This window comes from Thunnus maccoyii, chromosome 16, assembly GCF_910596095.1.
Source record: "Thunnus maccoyii chromosome 16, fThuMac1.1, whole genome shotgun sequence".
Classification (NCBI taxonomy): Eukaryota; Metazoa; Chordata; class Actinopteri; order Scombriformes; family Scombridae; genus Thunnus; species Thunnus maccoyii.
The window spans coordinates 27946623-27965712 of NC_056548.1; the positions used below are offsets into that span (position 1 = coordinate 27946623).

Below are 19090 nucleotides of genomic sequence, written 5' to 3' on the forward strand. Positions count from 1 at the left end.
TTATTGTGCTTTCACAACACATGGAAAATGTCATGCCAATAAAGCAAATTGAACTGAATTGAATTGAATTGAGAAAGTCGGGTACAAGGGGCAAGAGTAAATTCTATATAATACCCTTAAATAAAATACACGTATCTAGTTTTTCCATTGCCCCTCCACTGCCTCAGCTTGTGCAGGCTGCAGGAGAGAAGGCATTGGTTTTCAGCATGTATATTCATTGGCTCTACTTATCAGGAAGGTAGCAGAGTTAAACATTTGCTGGAGGAATATTAGACCTCTGTGCCATGCTCATAAAGTCTTGCCCAGAGTCAATTGTGTTTAATAGAAGCTTTATTCTCTCTAAATAATCATTTGCCCTTTATTGCAGCAAATCAGACTGGGAGCTAGCTCAGGGAGCCCTGCAACTCAATCACTTCATTGTTCCCCTGCACGTCCTTAAGCACCGCTGTGGTCTGCAATAGCTTTACTCTGTTTTACTATGCAGGCTTTAACTCCACTGCTTTTACTCTTTATCTCAAACAACACTCTGATAGAACACAGAGCGATTGCAAGGGGGGCTAGGATGGCTGAATCAAAATTAAATTGAGGAGTTCTCCGAAATTGTTTTTCAAGGTGAACAGTTTATTTAAACTGCAATAACTGAAGACATTTACAGCACCTTGTTGGCTGATGTTTTAAATAGTACTCTTCAATATTCAGATTTTATTTCTTATGTAATAGACTGCTACTGCGGTGCCATTTTTAGCTCCCAAAAATTACTTGTCCATTGGACGAAGAGCTGCTGGCAGCCACAAAAAAACCCAACAAAAAACAGAAATCCTCCTCGCATTTCGTCCTGCAGCTCTTCAACTCTCCAGCTGTCTGTTCCTGCAGTTATCAGCAGGTAAAATCTTGTTATAAAACGTTAAATCACAGTGTAACTGGATATCCACCAAAACTGTCTGTCAGCTGAACATGTCTGCTGCTCATGTGTGTCAGCAGTGTGTTACATCATACATGCCTTGCTATGATTGTCTGCTGTAGCTGCACAGCACAGTGTTGGCATGATCAGTGTCCAATCTGTAACCAAATCCACAGCAGAAGTTCTGTCATAATGACTAGTCAGTGTCAGTTTAATGAAAGAATCTAATAGATTTGTATCTAGAATGAATTTCACTACATAAACATTTTCATTTAAAACAAGATAGGATTAGGAACAGAGGCAAATTACACTTCTCTCTCTGAGACAGAAAATATAAACACTGTGAAATTGGATTTGAACATAGCCAAACAATAAAACACTTATAGTCTTATCATAACTCTTCTGTTTGCCAGTGTTCAGAATACTGTTGACCATTTGGCAATGCACTTGTCACTGCATGTTTGTCATAAACAGAAGCCTGTTTGTTAAGTTGTCAAACTGTCCTTTCTTAACCCATCTCCGACATGCCTAGAAGCCCATCAGTTTATGTTATGTAAAGTTAATCTGTCTCTTTCAGTTCACTTGACGTTCTTCTGTGTCTGAGGACTCTTGTCATCGGGGACATCCATCTTCTCACACCAGCTCAAGCTGACTGGATAATTAAAATTCACTTTCACGGCATTTGCAATTCAACAGAAGGTAGGGTTTGCTGCACGAAGTGATGGATTGTGAAGCATAGATGTTGGTTAGTGGAGTCAGAGAGGGTTAAGGGTCCTTCACATCAATTAATTTCAGGCTGGCAGATGAAGAGTGGGAGATGAACTGCAGCACTGAGCAATGAAGGAAGTGTAACAAACTCTTAACCTCCTCTAGCATCCACCAAAAGAAGCTGAGCGGTATTTACATTAATAATACCGAAACTTCTCAGTCAGCCTCTATGTTTTAGCTTCACTAACAGCAAAAGAACACAATGGAGTCAATTGGATATCAAACCTGGGGTTGAAATTTTGATGATGTCATTGACGATGTTAAACTGCTGATAATCAAAGTCCACATTTTCTGCACTGATATTTCACATTAAAAGTCTTCCAGCCATTCAAAAGACATGATCCCTTCATTTCCAGGTAGACCTAAAACATAAAACAGGAAGTGCTGAGTCAAGACAACTTAACACAACTGGCTTAACACAAATGAAATTTAAGGCACCCAGTGGAGTTTTCTTTAAGTTAATCAAAGTTATGCTTACATTTAGTTTTTATCACCAAAAACAATTGTGCATGTACATCTGCGTTCTCATGCACGTGCACAAGATGCTAACAAAACAACTACTTCATAGAGCTAATATGAGTGAATGATAACTGCATTTTTGTTAAAAAGATTACCATGTCCTGAGCATGGCATGACTCTATAATGTATTTGAGCCATTACAGTACATGTAATTCCCTCCCACTAAAATATGAGATTGAGTGCTTGAGTGCAAACATGAGTACTTCAGTAAGTATGCTTTGTGGATGGTTGATCCATTGAACTTTAAATGGCAAAATTGCTTCTTGTAAAACAAGAGTCAGAACCTTGCAAACTCATTTGCAACTTCATTCTTCGTACCCCTTAATTGTGAGCCTTTGTGTAGTATTATAATCACACACTATATTTGCCAAATCTCCTTAAAAAGCATATTTATGCAGTGGTTAATTTTCGTCTAAGACAGGCACAGTGTGGAAGGCTGGCGAATAACGAGAGCCAAGGCAGCCTCGGGGTAATTTTATTCACACTTTGCTTGAGAGGCACCTCTGGTGTTTACTAATTTCACTGTTGAGTGAACTGCCTATAGTAACCCATTTGTTTCTGGGCAGCACCCCATGGTGTCGCTTTTTACTGGAAAAAAAATAGGGAACTATATTAGAATGAACACCTCAACTTACAGTTTTCTTCTGGAACTAAGCCCTCAGGCCACTGTGGTTTGAGTTTCTCTGGTGACATCAGTGCCACTTTGCTCAGAGATACATTTGGGAATACACAATAAACCCTAGTATCTGTGTGTATGCCTATATTCATTCATCTTAAGAACAGCAAGCATGCCTTTTCCTTGTCCTGTACTTCAACAGCAGACGAGACAAGAGGTTGCTGGAGAAAGTCCTGGACGCAGTCCAAGGTTAGCAGAGATACAGTAACTCCAGAGGAAGGGTCCTACACTGCACAATCTGCACAATCTCTAAAGAAAGAACTAAGGCACAAAAAAAAGTCATGGTACCATGTAAAAGGTCAGCAAAGTCATGCTTTTTGGCAGCACACAGCAGAGACTGCTGTAATACAGAAATGATGGAGAATGTCTGGGTTAAGGTTAACTCTAAAAGACAGGAAACAAGGCATCAGCTGATATTACATTCAGCAGGGTGATGTTTGAACTAGGACTGAGCTGGAAAGACTCAATGGCATCTTAAGTCCAACTGAAGTTAAATTGAATTGTTGTGTACTACAGCATACACATTTGCTCTGTAAATCACTTGTCCTGTGTTATCCCTTGAGAATAAATGACAAACCAAAAGGGTTTCATGATGATGCCCCCTTGTTTTGCATTAATTCGACAGACTACCTAGTATTCATCTACATAGATGGAGACCTGGTTTTTATACAGTCAATCAAATTGTTGCATTAAGCAATAATGTGGCATTCCATCATAGGCAGAGCAGGCGGTCACACTGAGGCTGATAGCATCCTGCTACACAACACAAGAGCCACAGACTCTGATCAACAACCTAGATTAGCTTTCCTACTAGAGTCTCCTTCTTATCTAACTAACAAACATGAACACATGTTGGTTAGCTTGTTGAATGAGCCACCAAACAAACATTCACTGGGGAAAAGTGCACCACCACAAGAGTTTACAGACTAGATAGCTAATTAGCTGCTCAGCTGCAGCACATTAAACAGCATGTAAACATACCGGCAAATGTCACTTATGACCTGTTAGATGCTGGTTTGGTCATTGGTCTTCAGTACCACTGCTAACAACACACTATCTACCAATTACTTAAATTTGTCATTTTCATTCTATACAGAGTAACACAACGGTCTGCTGCTGTCAATCAAACACAGACAAGGACAGGGCCCTCTAACTGGCTGAGATGAAAAGGAGCATTTCTGATATTTCTCCAAAGACCTTTTTTAATGAAAAACTGTAAACAGTACATTTAAGCAGCATTATTTTTGATTGCAAAAGTCAAACTGAAAATGACATTTCATTTTGACTTTAACAACTGATTATATAAGTGCATCAATAGTTTTGGTAGAGCTGAATGAGCAGAATGTAGTGAATCTTACCTGGTGAAATGACTGAAACCTGTAGAATGTGTTGGGGTTCTGCCTGCCTAAAAACTCCTATGAAGTCGGGCCTGTATTTATCATTCTGCTAAAAGTGAAATGTTAGACATAAGTCCTTCACTTTTAATCCTATTCCCAATTTTGCAAATTTAGGAATAAAAGCTTATTGTAAAATGCCTCTTAAAAGGTCTCTTAAATTAGTTAGAAGTCATCTGTTTGAGTCTTAAATTGCTTCAATACAAAGAGGGATTGCACTATAAGTCATAGAGAAAGGTTCTGTAACAATATTCAGAGTTAGGTAGTTTATTATTTGCTGATGCTGCTTTCTTGTAAGTTGGTATCTCCAAACACACAAACACACATTGTAGGATGTTACACTTGTTTCACTGTTTCCTATAATGTCCCTCGTCTACCAGCAATTATGTCCATATTTAAATTATATATATATATATATATATATATATATATATATATATATATATATATATATATATATATATATGTGTGTGTGTGTGTGTGTGTGTGTGTGTGTGTGTGTGTGTGTGTAAAGATGGGTGACAAATTAAAGCTATGGCCTTCACAGTCACCAGATCACAACCCAATTGAACGCCTTTGGGAGATTATGGACCAATGTGTTAGACAGCACTCTCCACCACCATCATCAAAACACCAAATGAGGGAAAATCTTTTTGAAGAATGGTGTTCATCCCTCCAGAAGAGTTCCAGAGACTTGTAGACTCAATCAAAGGTGCATTGAAGCTGTTCTGGTGGCACGTAGTGGCCACAACAACATAATATATAACCAAGAACATGTCAGAACTTTTTTTTCCCAAATGATGAGCAGTGGGGCAGATTCTAGAGTATCCCTGTGTCTGATATGAGTTTACGTTATTCACTATGTGATCACTTCAGGGCTGCTATGAAAGGGTACTCCTACACTTGTAATACTGTAAGTGGGATAAATTCCATAATTGAAGGCATGTGGACACTATGAACATGAACACCTAGGTGCACAGAGTACAGGGTGACAAAGCAATGAAAAAAAAAATCAATCACCAATAAACCTGTCTTTGATATGATGTATGTGTGAAATGCAATCCAGGCAGCATTAGGTTATCTACAAAACATAAATGCAAGTTTGTTGTGTATGGATGTATATTTAGGAGACAGGGTTTTAAAGGGATGATGACTGTCATTCAGCAGACTGGTGCTGAGTGCATTGGTGACTGATGTCGGGGTGCCTGTGATAAAGCATATTGTCAACTAGTGAGCAGATATACCAAGATGAATAGATAATGCCTTCTTTTCTCCTCCTTCTCTTTGTTTCCCTTAGGAAAACATAAAATGTCCTTCTCTAAAATTGTACAGAAACATATCATTCTGTGCTGCTGAATGTAAACAAAACTCTACAAGACTTGGTTGCTAGTTGATCTGTTTTATAAATCTTAATCATTGTGGAACCAGGTGCACATGCACAAGCCTTGTTTCTATTCCCACAGACCTGTCAATTTCATTGATTTTGTTGCAAAGGCGAGGTTCTCCAACAGCACCACAACATTGTCTCAGCCACACGGCTGTGGTTATTTATATTGCCCATGTTATTAATTCATCACATGGACCTGTAAACCATCATCATCAGCAATATCTCAATCATCTATATTAAATCCATCCATCTGTTTTCTGCTGCTTATCCAGGACTGGGTCATGGTGCCATCAGCCTGAGCAAAGTAACCCAGACATCCTTTACTCCAGCAACATCCTGCAGTGTGTTCTGGGTCTGCCCTGGTCTCCTACCAGTTGGACATGCCCAGAACACCTCCAGAGGGAGGCATCCAAGAGGTATCTTAACCAGATGCCCAAACCACCTCAGCTGGCTCCTTTCGACGTGAAGGAGCAGTGGCTCTACTCTGAGCTCTCTCCAGATCTCTAAGCTCCTCACCCTATCTCTAAGGCAAAGCCCAGACACTCTCTAGAGGAAACTCATTTCAGCCGCTTGTATCCGCAATCTCATTCTTTTAGTGACTGCACAAAGCTTGTGACCATAGGTGAGGATTTGAACATAGACCAACTGGTAAATTCAGACCTTCACCTTCTGGCTTAGCTCCTTCTTAACCACAACAGTCTGGTACAACGCCCGCATTACCACTGATTCTGCACCAATCTTCCTGTCAACTTCACGCTCCGCCTTACCCTCACTCGTGAGCGTGAATCCAAAATTCTTGAACTCCTTCACTTGGGGCAGCAACTCTATACAAGATTGTACCATACCATTTTGTCACACTGCATTTGGGCAGTCAGCTTTCTCTGTGAAAGCCACAATTCAGTGGAATGCCCTACCTGATGATATGAAGAACTGTAGTTCTATCAATACATTCAAGGCCAAATTTTAAAAAATCAACTAAAGATGAATCAGCTGTGTGACCACTGAGTCTAGTTTACATTATTAATTTTTAATTGACATTGTGGGTGTATGTGATGTCCTGTTGTGTGTAGCTTTGTATTTTGTATGGTGTGTTCTGTGTGTGTGTGTTTTTTTGTTGTTGTTGTTGTTGTTTTTGTTTGTTTGTTTTGTTTTGTTTGTTTGTTTGTTTTTGCTTTGTACTGTTTGTTGTTGTGCTGTTGTATGTTTTGATCGTGGGGGACTACGGATGCAAATTAGCTTCGAGCTAACTCCAGTGCAGTGCATCTTTAATGTTTAAAACTGCACACTGTCCTTTGCATTCCCTGCAGTTTGTTGCAGTGCTGCGGAGTGGATCCTGGAAGACCAAAAGCTGCACCATAAATGACTATGACAAATAATCAGTAACTAAATCACCTTGGAGTCCAGCACTCACAGGATAGTAAGATAGGAGCATCTCTGCCTGAGTCCAGCCAGGAGCGTGTGGGAGGATGGATTAGTTTCTGAAGATAAAAGCAAGTTGTTGAAACAATATTAACGGACAACTCCAACAGTTTGGAAAAACCCAGTCAGTTTGTATCTCTTTACTGCACACAGTGTTTAAATTGATATTGATTTTTGATTCTTACTCAGGGTAAGTGCATTTCCCAAAATATCAAAGTGTTCCTCTAATGGCTGATTTGCAAATGTAGTCGGTAGTTTAATCATAATTATAGTGCACTGAACAGTCAAAGAGCTGTGGTTGGGATTATTTATGGATAGACAGTAAACTCAGTGGAAGTGTACTATACTGTATGTGCACTGACAGTGTCTTATCAAGATGCATTTATGGATATCATTTCTGTTGTACAATCTAAGGCTTTCAGACTTCTGTGTTAAAAAAGTAACCTTTTCATGTGAAGGTACACACTTTATAATTTGAGCAGGGTATTTGTACCATTTGTCTTGCATTGTCAAGACAGAGACGGAGTACAAATGACTCACTGTCACAACTTTCCAGAGTTGTAAAATGCTGTCTCATAGTATTATTCAATTCAATTCAATACTTAATATAAAACAGATAATTCCAGACCTTAATTAGGATTAGTCACGTTCAGAGCCGTTGTAAAATACTCTATAAACACACACATGTGACCGAATTCAACAGTATTACCGTGCCAGTTAGTCACCTATACAAATTGTTTCAAAATGCCAGATGTTGTTGTGCTTTTTAATTTACTGGGTGGGATAAGTGTGGATGATTGGTAGTAAGAGATGGACAGGATAGAGGAGGAAGATAAAAAAGAAAGGAGGCACACTAAAATTAATGAGAAAGAAATTAGAGCTGGAAAAGTCAAGAAACAAAGCTGGGACCCTGTAAGATTGTGTTGTGAGAGATCCTGACCCACCATGCATCATGGAAAGCGACAAAGACATTGTGAGATCATGTTTTTTGTTCAAAATCACATAATCACTGTCAGTAAACAGCGTAACCTACCTAGCTCTCCCTGACGCTGACGCTGTTTTCCGTGGGGCAGAGCACCAAAGGGTAAGGAGGTCTGACCAGCGACTTTTCCCCATATAAATTTGGTTCACCTGTCCAGAGTCAAACTCTCCTGTACCAGCAAAGAGGAGTGCTGGCATAATTGAAAACTACTTCAACAATTGCACAATTAATGGCAAAATCCAGATTCATGTTAATAATCACCCCAATCTTTAAGCATACTTGACTAGCCTGATTAGCATAGCTTTCCACTGCATCTGTGTGTTGCTTGGCAACCATTCTGCTAAAAGTTGCTGAAGAACTACATTTCTTGGCAGAAGATTATTTGTTATCAATAAATTATTGCATTTTCTGTTGCTGTGTGTTTATTTTATGAAACATTTCCAGGTATATATGGTTACCGTTTTATAAAAGCAATAAGCCACTCAAGGCCATGGTTTACAGTGATTTTATCTCACTGTAAACCACGGCAAAAAAAGTTGAGGAGGAGCTGGAACATTTACAGGAGCAGAGCATCCCATTGTTCTCGGTTTTTAAGGAAGACAAAATGGCAAGGATATGTGAGAACTATAAGCTTACTGTGAATCATGTATCTAAGCTGGAGGGGCACCCATTTCCACAAGTGGATGACCTGTTTGTGGCCCCGGCAGGGGGTAAGCTATTCACAAAGCTGGACGTGGGCCATGCTTACCAACAGCTGCTGCTGTTTGGCCCAGTGTTGTGGAAGGAGAGGATCTGAGGCCTTATCCTAAATAAAAGACAGAACTGAGTCTGCAGGATAGCTGCATCTTCTGGGGTGCGAGGGTCATCGTACCTCACCATTGCCCTTACAGATTGTGGAAATACATTAGACTCATTCAGGTGTCTCAGATGAAAAACTTTGCAAGATCCTACATCTGATGGCACCACCAGCTCCTTTGCACCCATGGGAGTGGCCAGACCACCCCTGGTCTAGGCTGCATTTGGATTTTGCTGGCCCCTGTAAGGAACAGATGTTTCTTGTAATGGTGGATGTGCACTCCAAATGGATCGAAACCCACATCATGAGCAACATCACAGCCTACAAAACCATAGACAAACTCATGCAAGTGTTTTGTTGTGATACGAGGGCTGATACAGTATTATGGGTAAAGATTTATGCTTATGAAATTTGAAAAAGAAAACCTTGGGAATTTCACCCAGGGAATTTTAAATAAATATAAATGGTAATGGAGAGGCATGCATGTAAGTAATACAAGGAAGGGCAGGAGACGTGGTTCAATGTTTAACAAATATTTAACAAATTTATTTAGTTGGTCACAATATGTTAAAAATGACTTAAAAGAGAACTAAAGTGCTAACACCCTGCTCCAGTGCTAACCGGAGCATCTGTGGTGCGCCAGTGATGTGTTCAGGATCCGCTATGAAAAACAGACAGGTAAGGTGTCCAATACCTGGGCTAACAGGCTATTGTTATAGCTAAATGAAAACATTAAGTCCATACCTGAGTGCTTTACTTGCTTATGGCAAAACAATGGGGCTCATCACAATCACCTTAGCCACCATGGACCACTACAAACAGAGGTGAGCTGTTTAATATGCAGGCTAACAAGAGCTAAAGCAACAAGCTACAGACAATGCAGCCGCGTACCTACCCGCATGGAGAGCAGAGGAGGAAGTGAAAGGCCAGGAAGTGGGAGGGCCTTTGAGCCAGGAAGTGAGAGCTTGAGGGAGGGACACAGCCTCCTTTTATGCCCTCGCCCTCTGCACTGATAGGCTAATGCACCAGGTAAAGTACACAGCGGCAGACTTGCCTGCATTCAGCCACAGCAGCATATCATACTGCTACAATCTGTAGTCCACAGGTTGCCTTACACTCTGGTCCCGACATTCACCAGTGAGCTGTTTAGTGAGTTCAGGAAACAGAATGGCATTCTTCACAGTTGGATGGCTCCTTTCCACCCAGCCTCAAATGGTTTGGCTGAACAGGCTGTTCTGACAGTGAAGGAAGGCCTGAAGCAGATGACAGGGGACTCTCTTAGTAATTGGCTTCCACATTTCCCGTTTAAATACCGCCTCAGTGTATGCACCTTAGCAGAGATAAGCCCATGTCAAGATTGGACCTGCTGAGCCTGGACATGAAGGCAAAAGTGGCGTGAAAGCAGGAATAGCAGAAGGAGGGACATGATCACCAAGCATGAGAGATAGTTCAAAGCAGATGACAATGTCTATGTCTATGCAGTAAGAACAACCAGCAATAGCTACCTGGCGTTATTCTTAGGTACAGTGGTCCAGTCTTTATGTTGTTAGGGTGACTGACGGACGTGTTTTCTACAGACATCAGGACCGTCTGTGCCTGCGCCATGATACAGGCTCAGAGACAGACAGTTCTATGGAGTTTCCAATGGTGAGACAGGCTACTGTGAGAGCATGTCTGCCAGTGGCCTTGCCAGAGAGAGAGGCAGAAGTGTCTGTGTCCCCTCAAGAGGATGGACATTCTCACACTGACACACAGACCCCTCTCATGATCCTAACACTAGATCTACTCAATACGCCCTCACCAGTGGTGCCTGCTGGGTCACTGGGGGTACTGCGCAGATCACAGCGCACTTGCAAACCTCTAGATAGACTGAATGTTTGACTGGACAGATTTTGTTAGACTGAAGGTTGAATCTGCCATGCTTTTCAGGTGCTTGTATTGGTATATTGCTGCTGAAACACCAGTATACATACTTAAGGTGTATGCAAAATAAAGGCACATTTGGGAATATTGGAATTTAAAGAGGGAGAAGTGTTTTAATGTGAGCACTGTAAAAGAAGTTAATGCTAATTAGGATAATGGTAATATAGCCATACTCCTGCTAGGGGTAGCTGTTTATAAAGATAGCCTGTTTTCTGGGTTTCTGGGTTGTGGGGTTTTACTTCTGTCTTCTGGGTGTATGTGTGTAAGCTCCTCCGCCCTACAGGATGGTGCAGTGTAGGCCTCTGTATGTAAATATTGGTTTTGCCTGTCCTAGATAAAGTTGATCTTTGGACATGAAGTTGTCAAATGGTCCTTTTTCAAAGCAGAAGTTACTACAAAGGATTCTAAAAGACAAGAGCCACTGCAGCCACAGCCTGTTCACCCTGCTGCTGTCTGGCAAGTGATACAGAAGTATCTACTGTTGTACCCCCAGACTGCAGAGCAACTCCTCAGGCTATGAGGCTCCTCAACTCCACCACATCCTCTGTACATCACCATAGACAAATAAATCCTCTCACAAACCTCAGCTCTACATGTTATATGTATGTCTAGATTGCACATTGTTCTATATTGAACTGCAGCTGTGAAATGAAATGAATTATTGGCCACCTTATACACATACATATATAAATATATGTGTTAAGGCCTATATATGTAATTGTATATTCCTTGCAAATATAATATAGAACTTATTTTGGTTCTACTTTTATGTACTTTTTTCTATTTTATTGTGAATGTTATTGTTTTATTCTTTTCTCATTTAAAATATTTCAATATATGTTAATATATTTTCTGTGTATTTAGCATGGAAGGGGCTACAACTGCATTTCATTATGCAGTCCTGTATTGTATATGACAATAAAACTGAACTTTGAAACCTTGAATCTTGTTATAAATAAGTTTATTAAACATTTGTATATTGCTTATAAAAAAACAAATAGGGGACTTAAAGGAAAATGTTACCACAATGGCAGTTATTTGCCTTTTTTCCAGAGAAAATTGAGTAATATATCTAAGAAATATCTTTGAAACATCATTTTACCTCCAAACTGGGCAACACTTGAAGATGCATGTAAAAACAGAATTGGCCTTTTATTAGTTTGTTTGTTTTGTTTTGTTTTACCATCCTTCTCTTGAATTACAGTATATTGCTGTGATATGATAATTTTGTGTTAATGCTTCAATCTATCACAAAAATGTGGCTTTCCAAGAAAAAAATGAGCCACTGAAGTCTTTGTTTTCATGTGTGAATCGTTTTGTCAGTACTACTGTCTGATAAGTCACACTTCAAAAAGCCATTAGGTTGTAACTAATGGTATCATTTTAAATAGTGGGACACATCTCACTGCATGAACAGCAAAAGTTTGATTATTTCATCTGATTTTTCTATGTTACTAATATTGTGATTACCCATATGACCTAAGCCTAAGTGCAATCAGAGGTACAATTAGTTTCCACATTATTATGTACCTGTTACCTACAATTAACTCCAGCCCGGTCACAGTATGAAATCATTTGCATTAACAGTGTTGGAATTACCTGTCTGGGTATATATTGGTTCAGCCTGAGATGATGAATGGTGCGACACAGCCACACCTGCATTTGAAGCAATAGTGATAAAGCGTCCTTGTAATACAAGTGAGTACACTGGCATTATCTCAAACCTGCTTTCCTTTTCAAAGGCAGCCATGTCACTGTGGACTTCCACTGTGATGGAGATTGTTTTTCATTCAGACAATGTTCACTAGTGAATACCGTTTGATTACTGGCCCATGATACGGCAACACTGTCTGCTGTCTCACATACAGAAAACAGTAACTGTGTAACAGCACTTAATGTCCTCTTTTTTTGAAAAGCTCCAAGATAGACAGTTTGTCCTGAAGTGACTTGAGATGTAAGAGACTGAAGATCATGTCTACAGGCATCCTTAGACACAGTGCTGTGGAACATTTTTCCTATCAGCTGGCTGCAGAATTCATCATAAAAAGCAGACATCTAAACCATGTTCTGATGGAAGTCGTAAATGAAAGACTGGATGTAATCAAGCCTCTCTATTGATTTAGATAACACTCGGTGCAAGAGAGAAAGATCTATAAAAGACATCAGGGCCTTGCCACCACACCACTGTACAATCCTGTCTCCTAGAAATTACCTTTATATGCTCTATATATATACTCTTCTAATTTGTTTTTCCCAGGTGGTACAAAATGTAATCACTTTTTTTTTTTTTTCCACTGAGGTTAGCATCCTGAGTAACATGTGTTTGGGTTTAGGCATAAGCAGCGCTATTAAGCTCCCCAAAAATGGTCATGAAAATATTGCGCTGAAGCTATTTATAAATTATTTCGCTTGCTGATTATTATTATTTCAGTGATGAATCGACCCAAATTTACATGTTGAGAGTTTTTTTTTCTCTTTTTATTCATCAATAGGCTATTAGTGAGAGGTGAGTACAGTCCTGTCTGTCGCTCCCTCTGTACACTGTCTGTGGTTAACCCACACTCATCATAACAGGTGTATCACTTCAACTAGCCAGCTTATTTCTGAAGTTGAAGTGAATTTAGAAGAATTAATTTTTAATCAAAATTGAGCTCTGTCTACATATTCATGTAGCAATGTACTTCTGTCATACCTGTTTTAGTGGTAGTGGAACAACCTGCTCAAACAGTGCTCTGACAGTGTGGTAGTTACCTGACTTTGCCTATCTGAGTTGTATTTTGGTGCCCAGCACAGAGCACACGGTGCACAGGTGGGAGGTTCACTCAAATGAAGAAGCGCAAAGCAAGTCGTATTTTGGTGGAAACTGTGCAATCTTAGACTTTGCACTAAAAACAGATGTCTCGGTCAGAACGTCTGTCTCAACCACAACATCACGCCAATATCAGTCTGGGGATTTAATCAACAAGAGTAAATAGAAATAATGACACACACCTCCACACACATAAGACTGGTCTCTTATAACTCAGTATTCTGCCTGTTATTCTGGAGACATCAGATTACAGGACACAGTTACATTATTGATGTGTGTCGCCTCCTACTTTTCAACTTTTTTTTGTGCATTTTTTCAGTGGTTTATGTTTTGCTTTTGAAATGCATGATGGTGTAAACTGCTGCTGTGTCACATCTTGTGATGTGATGTGACAATTTAGCCTACAACAAAAGATACAGTAGAATTAAGACTGTTGGCTTAATGAAATCATATAAAAAGCTCCACTAAACATGTTTTCATTATTAATTTCTAGCACCATTGCACTGATTAATTGTTAAAAAAAAGCAATGTGTCAGTTAATGCTAAAAAAAAAAAGAAGAAAAAAGCTGTTATGTTCCACCACTTCATTTGGTAGCCTTCCTAAGCATGATGTCCTTGTGCCATGTATGGGTATAGTCAACAAAAGTACTTAAGGCTAGTGACAAATTGTTGTTTTGTTTAATGTTAACAGTGAGTGACAGTTTCTTTCAGTGCATTTTGGAGGTGAATTCTCAGGTGCTGCTGTTGGTTCAAAAAGTACACCTGAACTTCAGTGTTTAGTTTACACTGGAGTTAAGGAGAGGCTGTCTAAATCCTGTGCAAAGCTTCCTGCCACAACAGATCCACACTGACACTGTACAGATATCTTACTAAATACTACAGAATACTGTATAAAATATTATAGGAAACCATCAAAGAAAGCCTGACATGCAGGTTATGATCACAGTTCAAACCACAGCTAGGCACAACAGCTACAGCTGTGGTCACAGCCAGTGTATGTAGACTGTCGGAGCTAACTGCATAAAGTGTGAAAAAGTAATTTTGAAAAAATAATTCTCACTGTGACTTTACATTTGGCAGAAAGAGAGAAAAAACATACCCCTGTCATTCCCACAGGTCTGATAGCTTCTGAGGCAGCATATACAATCTTTACTCCTCCCTATTGTTAGTAGGTCACTAAGCACTCTGTGGAACCCTTATTTGCAAGCCGGGAAGGATTGTAATCAGATTTGTGATCTGGACGGACATGCATATACTTATCTCATCTGGATTTTATCCAAATACAAGACACTTGAAATGTGTACACGGGGCCTCTGGTGATGTAGAAATATCAGATTTGTGTTGTGTGTTCTGCAAAACCATTCCTATTGAAACCCTGACACAAATGCAGCAATCTGCCAAAACATTTGTTAAGCATCTGTGCGCACACACACACACACACACACACACACACATTTCTTACACTAAATCAGGGCTATTAGGTTCTCATGTAATATAGGTAGATTTTTGTTAGGTAGCGATATCCTTGTTAATGCCTTGACATTTATAGCATCAATTTACTAGTCTTATTTCTTGTTATAATACAGCTGTTCACAGATGTGAACATCTATTCTGTAGTGAAATAAAGTCATATTTGATTGTGATGCACCTGTGGTTATGAAACAGCCTTGTAAAGGTCGCAAGAAAATGTCATATAGACTGTTGAGCGAGTGATATCATCCTTCAGAAGCATGCTATAACAAAGGCCGTTTACTGAATGCACATGGTGATGGATTAAAGTTAACAGCTCATTTTATAATAACAGCCTGAAAGCAATGAACATCACAAACTTATAAATGAAAGACAGCAGGTTCCAAGGTTAGAATTGCTCTTTCAGCTAAGTACATCCATAGATTATTGATTTAAGTGTTTGAAAATTATTTTTTAAAATGCTATTTTACTTTAGAAATACCATCAGATTAGACTCATTGTTAGAAGGAAGAAGAGTCGCCTGTGCTCTGTAAGGAGAATACATTCACACACACCCACAAGCTAACAAACATGTACGAAATGTCACACCAGTACAGTTAGATGACTAAAGCAGCACTGATGCTACATCCAGACTAATACCTTTTGATTTTAAAATGCATAACTTTTGTTATGTTTAAGTCTAGTCTGTAACTAAGCAACCAACCACAGAGGAGACAATCTGCTTCCTGTTTACACGAGCATGACATGCCCAGTGTATGTGAATGGTCATGTAATATGCATTTTCAGGCATATTGGTATGAATGGAGATTATCTTTGAAACGGTGCTAAAAAGCTTTTGTGGATGGAGATCATTTTGGAAGCTGGTCCTCAGAATGTTGAGCCTTTGAGCAGTTCTTGCAGAAGAAGATAGACTTTAAAATGCCGTATCAAGACTACAAACATATATCAGTGACGCCACAGTATGGAGCTTAATGATCTTTAGAATCTATAAAACCTTTGAGATTATTGAGGTGTCATATTATAAAAGTTAAACAACTCCTCTATTCCTAGCACAGGTCAGTTTGGACCCTACAGGGGCAAGAAGATCAACAGAATTAGTCGTTTTAGCAAGTACCCCAAAACCACATCATTTTATGTTCAAGTGGCAGTGTTTCCTTTTTCCAACCATAAGTCAACATTGTTTCTTAAAATCCATGACCATGATCATCCCCTAACCTTAACAACCTCGTTATTACTGTAAACATGACTATGAAGTACCTTAACAAAGTACTTCTTTAAACCCAAACCATCTTTTCCTAAACCTAACCAAACCTGAACCACAGCACTGTCACATTGTAAAACATATTTATTTTTCAAACAGTGATTTATATGTTATGGTGGTTTTGGAAGGCACAGACAAATGATGTTGTCCTTTTTACTTTTAAAGACCATCACTCTGTAATGTTTGCTCAGGTGTGAAAGTTCAACCATTGCAGGATTTTCTCTAAACGGACACAAAAGCACATACAGTGTATCCTTGAGGCTGATCCAACTATTGTAAAGTTGTTTCTACATTTATTTCTACATTTCATTGCTGCCACCCACTGTATCACATTATGTACATGCTCATGCATGTGTGTCCTTAAGAAAGTAATGAAAAACCCCACAGTGTACCTTTAATGTGCTTAAAACTCATTCAATGTCTGTATAAAATGTTATCATCATTACTGAATGCCATGAAAATACAGATGGGGGACACTAAAATAGGCCGCTTACTTGGGGGCCTCTTCTCTGTTAGAACTATTGACAAACCTTGTTTTCATTACCTTGAAAGGCAGCTGGATTCACAAGATCATGTGTCCGAACCATCAGTGGTTCGGATACAAGCGCTTCAGACTTCTCAGATGGTTTTCATCCATGAATACTAAAAACATTTCAGTTTGACTTGGTATGAGGGCTTGCATTTACTGCTACTATTTTCCAAATATTCATTCCTACAATTTCTTTCAACCTAAATCCAATGACCTGATTGGCTTTCACTACTAAAAAACATAGTGATGTCACTGTGGACTTCCCATTCACACAAAACATCCACTGTAGCTACAAATTATATATATTTATTTTAATTTAAAATACAAAATGTGCAATGACATGTATACCTATCATTCATTACTGTATAGTTGAGCAGGCTGTATATACTGTACATAACCACCTACTGTATATAAAGTAACTTTTTTACCCATATAATATTTATTCCAGCACTCCATTCATTATTTATTTGGTGCAAAAATAACTGGAATAAAATGTTGGACTCAAGACTCAACAGATGGTTATTCCAGTCTGTCACAACCCCAATATAAACAAGTCACATCATGATATATTTGAAGCATATAAAGAGCAAGCATTATTATTTTACAGAGTCATAATTAGTTTCCAAACAAAATAATAGCACTTTGCAAACAATGGCCAAATGATGGCACATCTCTTTGAGAGTGGGACTGTTGATTTAACACTACACATTTAGAATGCAGAACGGTAATTACTGCACTAAGTCTTTTTATAATCACTAAATTATAAATCCATCCAACTCCCCTCCCTTCACATCCACTGGTTCAAACTGTTGTTCTTTTCTAGGGCTGTTCAAATCTGTCATGTGTATGTCTGTACTGTTGCTGAATATGATTACAGTGTATACCTATAATATTGTATCTACTGTATGTTCTTTGTAAATAAGGTCTTTCACTCGTAGAGGAACACTGATTCAGACAGCACAAATGCAGTGAGTAGCCAGGCAGGCTGTCAGACGCTGCAGCTGCAGCACAGTGAGGCATTTCAAAAAGGTGATTATCAAAGATTTCATCCGCCCCAGGATGGATGATCGCCCAAATGCTGCCCTTTAGTCTTATAATGAGCCACATCCCGTGTCAGTAAACCCTCAAAATCGCTCTTCATCCATCATCGGCCGGAGGTTACGATACACACGCAGCAGAAGTGAAGGTCAGCTTTTGTCTCAGACATCATATCTGACTTTGACCTCCTCCAGCCTCAGAATAGATGAGCCAATGTAGCTGACATGACATTTGATGGGGTGAGGGAAAGATGACCTGACCCAGCTAGACAAATGGATATAGATGTCAAGATACAGACTCATTGAACAATTTAGATCTCGAAAGGTTTGTTTCTCCTAATAAAACAGTTATGGTTAGGTGCACCCTTCATCTGAGCAGTCTGGGCTAACATTGGAACAAGCTTCTCCTTTGCTTTCTTAATATGGTGTTTGTCTTTTTAAAGCTGCTCTCATCAATATTTTGATATTCACAGTGGTTCAAATGACGATGTCTAATGTAAAAAGTTTTGGTTGTTTTGGTTTTCTGGCTAGCAGCTTTACTGTTTTAATTCAATCTCTCTCTCTCTCTCTCTCTCTCTCTCTCTCTCTCTCTCTCTCTCTCTCTCTCTCTCTCTCTCTCTCTCTCTCTCATTAGCATAATTTCCAGCAGCAGTAGGCAGCTGTTTTCAGTGAAAAAGCTCAGATAAACCCACTGTACACTACCTGCTCAGCACAAAACAGCAACGTCAAGACATACAAAGTTAGAGACTAGCTGGTGAACAAAGTAAACCACCACTGTGTCACAGCCTTGGGGCACATTTTAGGTAGAATGTGGAACTGAATGCCGAGGCATTTATTCTCCAGTTTCTGCTTGGTCTACTGTAGCTTTTCTGATGCTTTAATAATGTGACTGACAGGAGTCTGCAAATAGATTCCCACACCATGCAGAAATAAATGGAAATCTATGGCTGCTTGAAGTGTCTGGAGATTGTCCATACATACTTTACCACTTCATACAAAAATATAAACCTCTACAGCATTTATCTAACCTCAAGGCCAAGTCTTGCATAAAATATCACCAACAAACTCATACACAACACACCTGGGAGGAAATCATATTCCAGCGCAACGTTGGTATCTGGGGCTCTAGGCAAAACAGAATGAAGCATGTGTAGTCTCTTGAGTTCAGTATACCTGGTGGAGTTTGAAATCCTCCATTGTTTACATACATGCAGCTTTC

General features: G+C 39.4%; 1 long non-coding RNA gene across 2 annotated transcripts; it reads right to left on the reverse strand.

The window, feature by feature from the left end:
• Positions 1-725: 725 nt before the first annotated feature.
• LOC121881304 lies at positions 726-9072 on the reverse strand. 2 transcript variants are annotated; one of them, XR_006091741.1, is made up of 3 exons: positions 8795-9072; positions 7038-7123; positions 726-2031 (listed from the first exon to the last, which is right to left on the reverse strand). It is a non-coding gene; the product is annotated as an uncharacterized LOC121881304 (long non-coding RNA). The 2 variants fall into 2 exon arrangements; XR_006091742.1 differs by lacking the exon at positions 8795-9072 and adding an exon at positions 8098-8176.
• Positions 9073-19090: the final 10018 nt, after the last annotated feature.